The 16,083-nt window shown below is 36.9% G+C and overlaps 1 pseudogene; it reads left to right on the plus strand.

Moving 5' to 3' along the window:
• Positions 1-273: 273 nt before the first annotated feature.
• LOC100242425 (pleiotropic drug resistance protein 1-like) lies at positions 274-13,385 on the plus strand (annotated as a pseudogene).
• Positions 13,386-16,083: the final 2,698 nt, after the last annotated feature.

The following is a 16,083-nucleotide window of genomic DNA, read 5'->3' on the forward strand; positions in this document are numbered from 1 at the left end:
TTTTCCCGAGTAAAAGAGTCCTTCCCCCTTTTTCATCTGTCTCCCCCCTCCTCCAGCTCTCACTCTCCTTTTTCTTCCTTCTGTTTTGTGTCTTCCTCAGCAAGCCACTGCTTGCTTCCTGCCACACGTCCCATCTGGTCGCTACCCACCATCCCCTCCAGCCGCCTGAGAGCAGCCCACTTGAGAGCCGTCCCAAAAACAGCAAAGAAATAATAAAAGAAAAGCCCCCCCGCCCCCCTCCTAGCTCCTCGGGGGGTCTACAATAGCTCTGAATTTTCCTTTTAGCTCTTACTAATTTGGGTTTGGCTAAGAAGTTTGAATCAAATTGAGGGTAAATGATATTCCAGGATGAACTGAATTGATTGTTTCGGATTTGTAGTTCAAAGTCCACTGCCCATTCAAAAATAGCTTCAGTACTCAATTTTCTCTTCTGTACACATCACCTTCAATATTTTAGACATTCTCTGTGTTTCTTTCATCACTGGATTATAAAAAAAGAAAACTATTTATGAAATGTTTACTACTATATATATAGGCCTATCTAGCTGCAAACTCCTCAAACACAGAGTTAATTTTTCTCACAAGTCCTCCACCTGAGGAACAGAAAGGAAAAATGGAATCAGAGAGAATTTTTGAGAGAGAAGATATTCATATTTGAGTGATTTGAGTTCCATCAGCACTAGAATTCATTAACCAAACAGTCTGTACTGTGGAATAGGTTGGTGCCAATGGAGAGTAGTGATATTAGCAGAGTAACTAGTGTACGTATTACTGCTTCTAACATACTCAGGAACAGCTCTGTGGAAGTTTTCTCGAGGTCGTCTCGGGAAGAAGATGATGAAGAAGCCCTGAAATGGGCTGCTCTCGAGAAACTGCCTACATTCCTTCGTATACAGAGAGGCATCCTCACTGAAGAAAAGGGCCAGGCAAGGGAAATTGATATAAAGAGCCTTGGGTTGCGAGAGAGGAAGAATCTGATCCAGCGGCTTGTGAAGATCGATGGGCATGATAACGAGAAGTTCTTGTTGAAGCTCAAGGAGCGGATTGATCGGTAATTTTCATCAAAATAATAATTTTCAAATCTTTTTAGTTCTCAGATAATCATATTGTTTCAAATTCTTGAGTATTGTGTCTATGTTGTCAGTCCCCTGTTTTAGAGTTGTATGAATTAGAAAATTTTAATCCTTGGTATGCTTGTTTTTGCTTTTTCAAACAGAGTTGGACTTGATAGTCCAACGGTTGAAGTTCGATTCGAGCACTTAACAGTTGATGCAGAGGCTTATGTTGGAAGCAGAGCATTACCCACTATATTCAACATCTCAGCAAATATTTTGGAGGTAGTTCATCTTCCAGACCATACAGATTTATGTATATAATTCTTATGCTTTCCACCTTTTTATTTGCAAATCAGACTCACCAAAGATAATTTCTTTCTGAAGGGGTTCTTGAATTATCTTCACATTCTTCCTAGTAGAAAGAAACCCTTCTCAATCCTCCATGATGTTAGTGGAATCATCAAACCTCGCAGGTGAGAATCATGGAATAAATCAGAATTGTTCATTATTGACACTCCAACCAGTACATTTTTCATAGGTTTGATCCCGTTTTCGTAGAATGGCTTTGCTTCTAGGACCTCCAAGCTCTGGGAAGACTACACTGTTATTAGCTTTGGCAGGAAGACTTGGTTCAGATCTGAAAGTAAGAAGAACTCATTCCAATCTCTACTAATTTTTGGGAACTTTTTCAGTCTGTGACAAGATATTGATACTTATGAGATTTCAGGTTTCGGGCCGAGTTACCTACAATGGCCATGGAATGGATGAGTTTGTTCCACAGAGGACTTCAGCTTATACAAGTCAATATGATCTTCATGCTGGAGAAATGACAGTGCGAGAAACATTGGATTTTTCAGCTAGATGTCAGGGGGGTGGAGGCCTTTCCGGTCAGTTTCAATGCCATGAAGTTTTACTTATTGTGCTCGGTTGAAAGAATTCCAGTGGATGGGAATGAATTTGTTTCAAATTTGGATATTTTGCAGATATGTTAGCAGAATTATCAAGAAGAGAGAAGGCTGCAAACATTAAGCCTGATCCTGATATTGATATCTACATGAAGGTGCTGAGAAAACACAGCTAGAACTAAAATTTTAATCATCATCATATTTTCTTTTTGATATTTTCTTGCCTGCAATCCTTAATAATTGGTGTAGGGAATATGTTTTCATCCATAGGCTGCAGCACTAGAAGGGCAGAAGACCAGTGTAGTCACAGAATATATGCTCAAGGTACCAATTTTGAATACATGCAGAATACTGAAAATGTTTTCAAAGATGACAAAAATCTGAAAATTTTCTGTTTCTGTTTTGAAAACTTAGAAGATTCTAGGACTTGAAATCTGCGCTGATACATTGGTGGGGGATGTAATGAAACGAGGCATATCCGGCGGACAAAAAAAGCGACTCACAACAGGTGATAAGCATAAAACATCTTATTTATTCCAACGGAAGTGACACACCATATCTTTGCGTCTTTTCAACTGAATCCCAAATTTTTCTAGACATTTTACCTATGATCAGTGAATTTGAATCTGAAAAAAAGCTAAAACAAGGAGCTACATTTGCTTGATACAGGGGAGATACTGGTTGGACCAGCCAGAGCACTTTTCATGGATGAGATATCAACTGGTTTGGATAGTTCAACAGCTTTTCAGATTGTAAATTCACTCAGGCAGTCCATCCATATGCTTAATGGAACTGCTCTTATCTCTCTCCTCCAACCAGCACCAGAAACATACAACCTATTTGATGATATAATTCTCCTCTCTGATGGAAAAATTGTGTATCAAGGTCCCTGTGAAAATGTGCTCGAGTTCTTTGGATACATGGGCTTCAAATGTCCAGAAAGGAAAGGAGTGGCTGACTTCTTACAAGAAGTAATTCTAATACTCGAATCACATTTTCTTCTCATATCCATTCCTGATCTTTAAAGCTCAATGGGCTTACCATTTTCTTTTGGCATTGCACCATAGGTGACATCAAGGAAGGATCAAGAGCAGTACTGGGCGCGTAAGGACGAGCCTTATAGCTATGTTACTGTCAAGGAATTCGCTGAAGCCTTTCAATCATTTCATATTGGTCAGAAACTAGGTGATGAGCTTGCTGTGCCATTCGATAAGACCAAAGGCCACCCTGCTGCTTTGACAACCAAAAAATATGGTATTAGCAAGAGAGAACTGTTGAGAGCTTGCACATCCAGGGAATTCTTGATTATGAAGAGGAATTCATTTGTCTATATTTTCAAAATGATCCAAGTAAGTAGAATTGATGCACTAAACTTTCAGTTCTGACGATTTAAATGAACTGTGAAAATTCAGAATCATTTTGAGAACTGTAATTCTTTTTTTTCTTCGTTTTCAGCTTATTATTGTGGCTTTTATAAGCATGACATTGTTTCTCCGAACTGAGATGTCGCGAAATACAGTAGAAGATGGGGGGATTTTCATGGGTGCCCTTTTCTTTGCAGTCTTGAGGATTATGTTCAATGGATTAACAGAGCTTCCCATGACCATCTTCCAACTTCCAGTCTTTTACAAGCAAAGGGGCCTTCTCTTCTTTCCCTCCTGGGCATACTCTCTATCTAAATGGATCCTCAAGATGCCAATCGCATTTGCTGAAGTTGGCGCCTGGGTGATCATGACTTATTATGTCATAGGCTTTGATCCAAACATAGAAAGGTAACCCCCCAAAATGGGAAATCAGAATCCAACTTGTTTAAAAAATTTAGTATCCTGACTTATTCAAAGTTCTAAATGGCAGGTTCTTCAAGCAATATTTGCTACTGCTATGCATTCACCAGATGGCTTCAGGACTTCTTCGGTTGATGGCGGCATTGGGAAGGAACATCATAGTTGCAAGCACATTTGGCTCATTTCCATTACTTCTAGTAGTGGTTTTGGGTGGATTTGTCTTGTCAAAAGGTGTAAACAGAAGGAAAATTGGAGTTCAATTCAAATAACAGTTTTTTTTTTCTTTCTTCATGGCAATATAACTTGTACTCACATGTGAAAATCAATTTTCTTCCCTCTCAGATGATGTGAAGCCATGGTGGGAATGGGGTTATTGGGTCTCACCTTTGATGTATGGGCAGAATGCCATAAGTGTGAATGAATTCCTTGGGAACAGCTGGAGACATGTAAGCTTCAATTTCATGATGAACAAGGGAAAATTGTTCTGATCATTATCTGCTAAAACTTCATTCAATTTTTTATGTTACAGGTTCCGGCTAACTCAACAGAATCATTAGGAGTACTAGTCTTGAAAGCTCGTGGGGCTTTCACAGAACCACACTGGTATTGGCATTTGGGAAGCCTCAACCAATTCTATCCAAGGAGACCTTAACTGAGAAACAAGCTAACAGAACAGGAGAGTTGAATGAGCTGTCACCAGGTGGGAAGAGCTCTGCTGGTTGGTCATTAACGTCACATTTATATGTTTATGCCCATAACATATACAATTTGATAAACAATACAGAAACGGGAGCAAGAATTCAAAGTGGATCATCCAGGTCATTGTCTGCAAGAGTGTTATATTTATATAAATATATATATATATTGTTGGTTAAAAAATAAAGTGTAAGAAGAGTTACACTTTTGAAAATAACTTTTGGAAAATTAAGTGTAAGAGAGTTACACATTTGAGATTAAATCATGTTTAATGTGTGAATTAAACATATGATTTAATTTTGAATGTTACAAAGATGAAGAGGTTGAGGAAGACAATGAGTCTTCTCATCTTTGTAACTTTATAAACTTAAGAGGTTAAGTGTAAGAGAGTTACACATTTGAGATTAAATCATGTTTAATGTGTGAATTAAACATATGATTTAATTTTGAATGTTACAAAGATGAAGAGATTGAGGAAGACAATGAGTTTTTTCTCATCCTTGTAACCTTTTTTCAACCCTAAGAGTGATATATATATGACTTTTCTTCTTTTTGAAATCTCATGCAGAAAAGTGAAAAGGCTTGATCAATCCCAAGACTATTTCCATTTAGTTCCCAAAAGATTTCTAGAGGTGGGAGGAAATAGAGTCTTTGGACAAAGTTCCAAGAACTTGTTTGAGCCTTTCTTGTGTTATTCTTCTTCTTGTTCTTATTTTGTATCTAAGAGAGTTTTATTGTATCAAAGTGAGTGTGTGAGAGTGTTTCCTTTCTCCATTGTATCCAAATTTTTTCAACAATCAAAGACTCTATTCTCAATGGAGGGAGAGACTATCAAGATTATGAACCAAGACCTTGTGAGGTTGGATCGTTTTGATGGTTCCAACTTCACTAGGTGGCAAGACAAGGTGAGATTCCTTCTCACAGCACTCAAGATTTTCTACATCCTTGATCCTACCTTGGCACCATTACCAGAACCAAAGGAAAATGACACACCTCAAGTGGTGGCGGCAAGGAAGAAGAGGGAGGAGGATGAGCTCATATGTAGGGGTCATATTTTGAACGCCTTATCTGATAGGCTATATGATCTCTACACCAACACCAATTCCGCGAGGGAGATTTGGGAGGCTCTTGAAAACAAGTACAAAGCCGAGGAAGAAGGTACCAAAAAGTTTCTTATTTCTCAATACATAGATTTCAAATTTTTTGATGAAAAGCCTCTCTTACCACAAATTCATGAGTTGCAAGTAATTGTGAATAAGTTGAAAGTTCTCAAAATTGAACTTCCGGAGGCCTTCCAAGTTGGTGCTATTGTGGCTAAATTACCATCAAGTTGGAAAGGTTACCGGAAGAGGATTCTCCACAAGAGTGAAGATTACTCCTTGGAAGAGATTCAAAAACATCTTCGCATTAAGGAAGAATCGAGATCAAGAGACAAAATGGTGGAAGAGTCCAATGGTGGGACTAACAAAGCCAATGCGATTTCAAAGGCCAATCATACTAGAGGTAAAAATAACAACAACAAAAAGAATTCCGGAAATTATATGAGCCCCAAGAAAAATCAAGAGCAATTTAAGGGCAAGAAAGGTCCTTGTTTTGTATGTGGAAAACCCGGGCATTATGCTAGGGAGTGTAGGTTCCGAAAGGACCAAAAAGGGGTTGTGGTGAATGCAATTGATGAGGAGATCATTGCAACACTAAGCGATGTGTGCGTTGTCCAAGGAAAGGTGCAAGGATGGTGGTATGATACTTGTGCCACAGTTCATGTTACCTATGACAAATCTCTTTTCAAGACCTTTGAAGATGCAAAGGGAGATCAAGAGGTTCAAATGGGCAATGAAGGAAAATCCAAGGTGCTTGGCAAGGGCACTATTGAAGTTGTTTTTACCTCCGGCAAAAAGGTTACCCTTAAAAATGTATTATATGTCCCCGATATGAAAAAAAATTTGGTTAGTGGGGATTTGCTTGGCAAACCGGGTATCAAAGCGGTGTTTGAATCCGGTAAGCTAATTTTAACCAAATCGGGGAACTTTGTGGGAAAGGGGTATTCTTGTGATGGGATGATCAAACTTAGTACCAATGACAATATCAATAAAATGACGTCTACTTCCGCTTATATGTGTGATTCAAATTCTTTAATTTTGTGGCATAATAGGCTTGCACATGTTGGTTTAAGCACTATTAAAAGGATTGTGAAATGTGGTTTGATTGCTTGTGATACCAAGAAATTTGAAAAGTGTGAAATATGTATTAAATCAAAGATGATTAAAAAGCCTTTTCATAGTGTTGAGAGATCATCTAATTTGCTTGATTTAATACATAGTGATCTTTGTGAACTTAATGGCATGTTAACAAGAGGTAGAAATAGGTATTTTCTTACATTCATAGATGATTGTTCTAGATTTACCTATGTGTTTTTGTTGAAAAACAAAAGTGAAACTTTCAATGCCTTTAAAGTTTACAAAGCCGAAGTTGAAAATCAACTAGGAAAAAATATTAAGGTGCTTAGAAGTGATAGAGGTGGTGAATATTTCTCTAGTGAATTCAATTCTTTTTGTGAAGAATATGGCATAATACATGAGTGCACCGCACCCTATACACCTCAACACAATGGCATAGCGGAGAGAAAGAATAGAACATTTTTGGAAATGGTGAATGCTATGTTATTGCATGCTAAATTGAATTTCAATTTGTGAGGTGAAGCTTTGTTGACTGCTTGCTATATTTTGAATAGAATTCCTATGAAGAAAAATGAGATATCTTCATATGAGTTATGGAAAGGAAGGAAGCCTAATATAGGTTACTTCAAAGTGTGGGGGTGTCTTGCTTATTGCAAGAAAACGGATCCAAATAAAACAAAATTGGGTCCAAGAGCCATTAAGTGTGCATTTGTAGGCTATGCCTCAAATAGCAAAGCTTATAGGCTATTAGACTTGGAGTCTAATGTGATAATTGAATCAAGAGAGGTAGAGTTCTTTGAGAATTTGTTGAGTGATAGCAATTCTCAAGTACCTACTAGTGTTGGAGAGTCTCAAGAGGAGACACCTTCAAAGGTTGTTGAGCAACCCATTGTGCCTCGGAAAAGCCAAAGAGCTAGAAAAGAGAAAGTGTTGGGATCGGATGAGATTGACTCTCAAAGAATTTCCTTTTACTTAGTAGAAGGAAATAGAGAATATATTACAAGAAAAATTCCTATAGTACTTCAAATAGAGGAAGATCACAAAACATACAAAGAAGCTATGGCTTCTAGAGATGTTGCTTTTTGGAAAGAGGCTATCAATGATGAAATGGATTCAATTATGTCCAACCAAACATGGGAATTGGTAGACCTTCCACCAGGATCTAAACCAATAGGGTGCAAGTGGGTATTTCGAAGGAAATATCACACCGATGGCATGATTCAAACCTTTAAGGCTAGATTAGTAGCTAAGGGGTTTAAACAAAGAGAAGGTATTGATTATTTTGATACCTATGCGCCGGTGGCTAGAACAACATCGATTAGGATATTGTTTGCTTTGGCATCAATTCATAATCTATTCGTTCATCAAATGGATGTCAAAACGGCATTCTTGAATGGGGATCTCAATGAGGAGGTCTACATGGAACAACCGGAAGGTTTTGTTCTACTGGGGAATGAAAACAAAGTGTGTAAGCTTGTCAAATCATTATATGGTTTAAAACAAGCTCCCAAACAATGGCACGAAAAATTTGATCATGCTATTCTTTCGGATGGATTTAGACACAACAATGTGGATAAGTGCTTATATTCTAAGACTTGTGATGACTATATGGTCATAATATGTCTATATGTGGATGACATGTTAATCTTGAGTGATGACATGAGAGGAATAATAGAAACGAAAAGGTTTCTATCCTCAACCTTCAAGATGAAAGATCTTGGAGAAGTTGATACTATATTGGGTATCAAAGTGAAAAGAAATAGTGGGGGTTATGCTTTGAACCAAACCCACTATATTGAGAAAGTAGTTAGCAAATTTAGTCATCTCAAGATTAAAGATGCTAATACTCCATTTGATTCAAGTATAAAACTTGAAAAGAATGATGGTAGATCAGTGGCTCAACTTGAGTATGCAAGTGCAATTGGAAGTCTTATGTATGCTGCTCAGTGTACTAGGGCTGACATTTCATTTTCAGTTAGTAAACTAAGTAGGTTTACTAGCAATCCAAGCGTGGAACATTGGAAAGCTATTGGTAGAGTTCTTGGTTACCTAAAGAATACCAAAGAACTAAGCCTCCAATATTCAAAGTTTCCTGCTATAATTGAAGGTTATTCAGATGCAAGCTGGATATCGAGTGTGGGAGATAATTTATCTACCACAGGTTGGGTGTTTACACTTGGTGGTGGGGCTGTCTCTTGGGGATCCAAGAAACAGACTTGTATATCACACTCAACCATGGAGGCAGAGTTTATAGCTCTAGCTGCAACTGGAAAAGAAGCTGAGTGGCTTAGGGATCTCATGATGGACATCCCTTTTACTGCAAATAATGTGTCAACAGTGTCGATACATTGTGACAGTCAAGCCACTCTAGCTCGTGCGTACAGTGGAGTGTACAATGGGAAGTCTAGACATATAAGCATTAGACATGAGTATGTAAGACAATTGATTCAAAATGGAATCATCTCAATCTCATTTGTGAGGTCAAGTGGAAACTTGGCGGATCCTTTTACTAAACCTCTTACAAGAGATTTAGTAAGGATAACATCTAGAGGGATGGGACTAAAACTCCTTAAATAAAACTCACCAATGATGGTAACCCAACTTAATACTACGAAATGACTAGTCTTAAGTTCAATGGGTAAAAACAAGTCATTGACAAGTGGGTTGTGGCAACATTAGAACATGTGAGTTCCATCTGTGATGATTAATGCTGGTTGTTACCGTTGGAGGGTTAAGCTTAAAGCTTTTAATGAAATTCAGTCTATGTGTGACAAGCATCTTAAAGGTAACAAGGATGCTGGAAGAATTTCACCTATGTGAACTTAGGGGTGGTGCCGCCTCTCATGAGAGTTGGAGTTTCTTTCAAGAAAGTTCATGAATGGATTGAGCACATGGCCATAAAAGTGCTAAGCAAGAAAATAATGGGCACTCGTGTGGTTAGTGGAAGTGTGTGTGTTGTTACCGGTTTCGTTACAAGGAATAACTGGTTCAATGCTACAAGCAACCTGGGATTTCAACGGAGCTTTGTGACAATTACACTAAGGTAAAATTCAAATCGAAAGATATTTTATTTTATGCATTTTCACTATTAAGGTTATAAGGGTTTATGTTTATTTTTAACCAAGTGGGGGATTGTTATATTTATATAAATATATATATATATATATATATATTGTTGGTTAAAAAATAAAGTGTAAGAAGAGTTACACTTTTGAAAATAACTTTTGGAAAATTAAGTGTAAGAGAGTTACACATTTGAGATTAAATCATGTTTAATGTGTGAATTAAACATATGATTTAATTTTGAATGTTACAAAGATGAAGAGGTTGAGGAAGACAATGAGTCTTCTCATCTTTGTAACTTTATAAACTTAAGAGGTTAAGTGTAAGAGAGTTACACATTTGAGATTAAATCATGTTTAATGTGTGAATTAAACATATGATTTAATTTTGAATGTTACAAAGATGAAGAGATTGAGGAAGACAATGAGTTTTTTCTCATCCTTGTAACCTTTTTTCAACCCTAAGAGTGTTATATATATAACTTTTATTCTTTTTGAAATCTCATGCAGAAAAGTGAAAAGGCTTGATCAATCCCAAGACTATTTCCATTTAGTTCCCAAAAGATTTCTAGAGGTGGGAGGAAATAGAGTCTTTGGACAAAGTTCCAAGAACTTGTTTGAGCATTTCTTGTGTTATTCTTCTTCTTGTTCTTATTTTGTATCTAAGAGAGTTTTATTGTATCAAAGTGAGTGTGTGAGAGTATTTCCTTTCTCCATTGTATCCAAATTTTTTCAACAAAGAGTGGGCTCCATTACTGAAGCTGACCAGCGCAGGAAAAGGGGAATGGTTCTTCCTTTCGAACCTCTGTCTATCTCTTTTGATGAAATCAGATATGCAGTGGACATGCCACAGGTACCTTTTCTGAGTTTTAATCAAGAAACTATGTTTTTGGTCTAGACTGTAGGGGATTTTTCATACTAAAGAACCAACTAATCGTCACGTTTTCTGGATTATTTGATGATTGATACTATGCAGGAAATGAAAGCACAAGGCGTCACTGAGGACAGATTGGAACTTCTGAAAGGCGTGAGCGGTTCATTCAGGCCAGGAATCCTTACAGCCCTAATGGGTGTTACCGGTGCTGGAAAAACCACTCTGATGGATGTATTGGCTGGAAGAAAAACCAGTGGATATATTGAAGGAATTATCAAAGTGTCCGGGTACCCAAAGAAACAGTAAACTTTTGCTCGTGTGTTGGGATATTGTGAGCAAACTGATATCCACTCTCCTCACGTTACAGTCTATGAGTCCTTGATTTATTCTGCATGGCTTCGGTTACCTTCTGAAGTCGATTCGGCAACCAGGAAGGTTCACATTCTAATTGATAAAGGGCCTAGGGAACTAAGACAAAATATTCAGAATACAAAAGATGAAGTTCAATTTAAGCATATCAGATGATACTGACTTGTATTCCAACTAATTGGTTGCAGATGTTCATTGAGGAGGTTATGGAGCTTGTGGAACTAAACTCATTGAGGGAAGCACTTGTTGGATTGCCCAGTGAAAATGGTCTGTCAACAGAGCAGCGCAAGAGACTGACCATTGCAGTTGAGCTTGTTGCCAACCCATCTATAATATTCATGGATGAGCCAACATCTGGGCTTGATGCCAGGGCAGCAGCAATAGTGATGAGAACAGTGAGGAACACAGTGGACACAGGAAGAACTGTAGTGTGCACCATCCACCAGCCAAGCATAGATATATTTGATGCCTTTGATGAGGTGAGATGTCCTTTTATAGGATTAAAAAAAAAAACAAATTATCTCCTTTCATTTCCAAGTTTAATGAAATGACTAAGTATTTCAATTTCAAATTGCAGCTACTTCTCTTGAAACGGGGAGGTGAAGAAATTTACACAGGCCCAATAGGTCACCATTCTTCCCATCTGATCAAGTACTTTGAGGTGAGGCTAACAGGGACATGTTTCATACTATGACGGTTTCATTTCCTATACTTTCTCCTTATATGGTTTTGGATCTTATCATGAAGGGAATTAATGGAATTAGTAAGATTAAAGATGGCTATAACCCATCAACTTGGATGTTAGAGTTGACTTCGGCAGCACAAGAGGCAGCTCTAGGAGTGAACTTCACTGAAGAATACAAGAACTCTGAACTGTATAGGTAGGAGGATCAAACTCTCAAGCCTATTTCAAAATTGGTCATGGTTGGAACAGAGCTCTAAAGTTTTGAAATAGGCTGAAACCAAGGGGAAGAATGACAACATTCTTGAAGATCTGCCTTACTTAGGCAGTTTAGATATTAACACTCTACTGTGAATGCATCAGGAGAAACAAGGCACTGATCAAGGAACTGAGTTCACCCCCTCCAGGGTCAAAAGACCTTTACTTCTCAACTCAATATTCACAATCTTTCTTCACACAATGTTTGGCTTGCCTATGGAAACAGCACTGGTCATATTGGAGAAACCCAGCATACACTGCCGTGAGATTGTTCTTCACAACCTTCATAGCTTTAATGTTTGGGACAATATTCTGGGATTCTGGCTCCAAAAGGTAATTTCCAAATTGGAAACTAATACCTATGATAGGATAGTGAATAGTTTCTAATCTCCAGTCCTAATTTGATTATAATTTTGGGAGTTGTAGGAAAAGGCAACAGGATCTCTTCAATGCAATGGGTTCTATGTATGTTTCAGTTATCTTCATTGGGATACAAAATGCTTTCTCTGTACAGGCAGTTGTAGCCATTGAGAGAACAGTCTTTTACAGAGAAAGAGCAGCTGGAATGTATTCAGCTTTCCCATATGCCTTTGGACAGGTAAGCAATAAGAAGAAAGGCTTCTTTTCCAGACTTTCAGAACAGGAAATGACCCTGACCAAATCCCCATTTCTCTGCAGGTTATGATTGAGCTCCCACACATATTCATCCAAACCATCATCTTTGGACTTATAGTATATGCCATGGTTGGGTTTGAGTGGACAGTCACTAAATTCTTCTGGTATCTTTTCTTCATGTACTTCACCTTCTTATACTTCACATTCTATGGGATGATGGCAGTAGCCATTACTCCTAACCAACACATCTCCGGCATAGTTTCCTCTGCTTTCTATGGATTATGGAACCTCTTCTCGGGATTCATCATTCCTCACACAGTAAGTACAAACGATTTCTACCCGGGTGAGATCACAATTCATAAGGACTAACTTGTTTCCTCCCTTTTTTTTTCCCTTTGACAGAGGATTCCAGTGTGGTGGAAATGGTACTTCTGGTCATGTCCGGTGTCTTGGACTTTGTATGGATTGGTTGTCACACAATTTGGGGACATAAAGGAGAGGCTTGAGAGTGGGGAAAGAGTAGAAGATTTCGTAAGGAGCTACTTTGGGTATAGAAATGACTTTGTGGGAGTTGTTGCAGGCATTGTAGTTGGGATAACTGTGCTGTTTGGATTCATCTTCGCCTACTCAATCAGGGCTTTTAACTTCCAGAAAAGATGAGAATGACCCCATGCAGAAGAAATATATATATATCGACACTTCTGTTTCATGAATCCTAGAGAAGTTAAATTTGAAGACAGGAGCTTCAGTCTAGCTATATCCTATTTAGGTTGCAGAGATTTGTTCTTCTTTATTTTGGTTTCTTATTTTCATTTCACAATGAAGCCAATTTAGTGGAAAAGCATTAGATCCATGTAATGATCCTGGTTAGAATGCATTGAATTTGACATTGATTTATGTTTTTCAAACAGAGCCTTAGAGCCCGTTTGATATTGATTTTAAGAAACATTTTTAATTTAAAAAGTGTTTATGAAAAAACATTAGGTATTTGACAAAATTTAGAAAACACTAACAAATTTGAAAAAACACTTAGAATGTGTTTGATAGTAATTCTGATAAATGTTTCTAACATTTCTAATACTTGAAAAATAAAAATTTTAAAGTGTTAGAAATGTTAAGAACACTTCTCATAATCACTGTCAAACACACTCTTATAGTGTTGAAAAATCACTTTTAGTATTTCCTAGAAAAACATTTTATAGACAATTCTTTAAAAAACGCTTCATAAGAAAACACTTTGAGTAGAAACACTCTCAAATATATTCTTACAGTGTGTTTGACAATGATTTTAGAAAATGTTTTTAATATTTCTAATACTTGAAAAATAAAAATTTTCAAGTATTATAAATAGTGGAAACACTTTCTAAAATCACTATCAAACATACTCTTAGTCACTCACATGATAGTTTTCACTCTTAGATTCCATAAGAAAAACTAAAGAAATCTATATTGAAAGGTAAATAAGAACAAAGGTCCAAAGAAATCTATACACAAAAACATAAAAGCCCTCCTAACCTAATAAAAAGTATTTATATCATAACCTTAAAATGACATTTAACACATTTTCATTAGCCACATAAACCAAAGCATTCTTTAAAAACCCTCCTTCACTAAAAACAATCTCTAAAATCAGAATTTTTTATTTGAAAAATGCAACAGTCTAGGTCAAATCAATTTTGTATATATCTGAAATTAAAATTTTGATGTGGAACCGATTTCTCTTGAAAGCTTGAACTCCCAAATAGGTTCCAAGATCTCCTAAATCAAAATTCCGATGCCACACACAGGTTGCTCCTCCACATGTTATTCTCAAATTGATTTGAAATTAGGAAATCGATTTGACACACTACCTTGATTGAAACGTCTATCGTTGAAATTGATTTTTTTATGTTGAAATCGATTTGTTATGGTCCACACTGATTTTGCATTAGTGATGGCAGTTTTCCAGACTATTCGAGTGACCCACCCTGCCCCACCCCTATTGGGATGGTTATGCTCAATGATAATCATGGATGGGATGGGTTTGAGAAATTTTTCAAAACCCAAATCGGGTTTAAGGCGGGGATGGATTTTGTACCAACCCACCCCGCTCGCCTTACCAAGTTACAAATTTAGCCTTCAAATTTTATAAAATATCAAACAACTTCCTATTATAAATAATGTCTTTTTTCACATTTGCCTCATACGAGCCATCGCTCTCCCCTCATCTCTACATATTGCCCATTTCTACTTCAAGCTCTAGAAATCCATCTTCAAGGATAAAGCCATGAAGAGCAACAAAATCAAGAAACATTCATGAAGAAACCTTTTTCTCTTCTTCAAATATAAGTGGAATCACAACGATGATTGACTCCATTGCAATTGCGACAACGTCGATATTCATTGTCAAAGCCTTCAAAGCCTCCATCTCAAGCCTTCTCTTCTTCGGAAGGTTTGGGTTTTGATTTGGTTTTTAACCCTAGTTATATTTTAGGGTTTTATCCAATTGGATTGTGTGGAAATATTTGATTTTTATAGAAATTTTAGATCTTTTTTCCTTTCTAATTTGATTTTTGGTTTGATAATCAACTTTCATCCCATATTATTCCAAGTGTGAATCTATCTCAAGTCTCAAACCCATTCATTTTTTTTTTCCAATATTTTCTTAAGGGTATAGTGGTCTCTCAAAAAAATTTCTTAAGGCTATTGTGGTCTCTCAAAATTTTTGTGGTGTTTTTTGCTTTTTTTAAAAAGTGTATAGGTATGAAAATTGTGAATTTTTTCATTGAGAATTTTATGGATTGATGTAATGTCCTTGGTTTTGGAAAATCATTCTCCTCATCCAAACAGAAATATATAACTAGGTTAAGATATGCAAGAATGAGTTTATTATTTTTTTCTATAAACAAGGATGGGGACTCATCAACATACCCTGGCTTGGGTTTGGGACAAGGATGGGGAAGGATTATATAATTGGGAAGGGAATAAAATAGGGGTGCCTCATCCCAAACTTGTCTTGTTACTATCCTTATTTTCCATGTTATTGTTGATTTTTCTTGCATTTTCTCTTCTCTAGCACTTTGTAGCTACTACTTAGGTCTCCTCCCAAGCATACTCATACCTCCATTCCATCACACATGCTAGGGTTGTACCAAACCTCTCACATCTTCTCCATCTTCTAACTTTTCACTCAAAAATTGTATGTTATACCTAAATATGGCATTAGTACAAATCTAAGCTAAAGGTAGTGATTTGTCTAAATTCTTCTATCTAAAACATAGTCATTAACGTTTTTATAAGTTTGAATTTGGGCATAAATTATCCCTCTCAATTTTAACTTTGCTAGTCCCTAGAAAAAGTAAAAAAGTGAAAATAGAGATAAAACCATCCATGCAAGCTTACTTAGATGATATATTCTCAATACAAAAGTCATCCATAAATTTAATAATTCAAGAGTTAGAATTAAACACAATGTAAGTAGCTCATAAGTATGTCTACCTTGTATCTTTATACACAAGCATGCATCCATGTTTAATACTTACATACAAGGCATCACCCATACTCTTATAACAAGATCTAATTTCCCGATGATGTATGCTCACAAACTATCATTGACTCAAGTTTATG

Source organism: Vitis vinifera, chromosome 4 (assembly GCF_030704535.1).
Source record: "Vitis vinifera cultivar Pinot Noir 40024 chromosome 4, ASM3070453v1".
NCBI lineage: Eukaryota > Viridiplantae > Streptophyta > Magnoliopsida > Vitales > Vitaceae > Vitis > Vitis vinifera.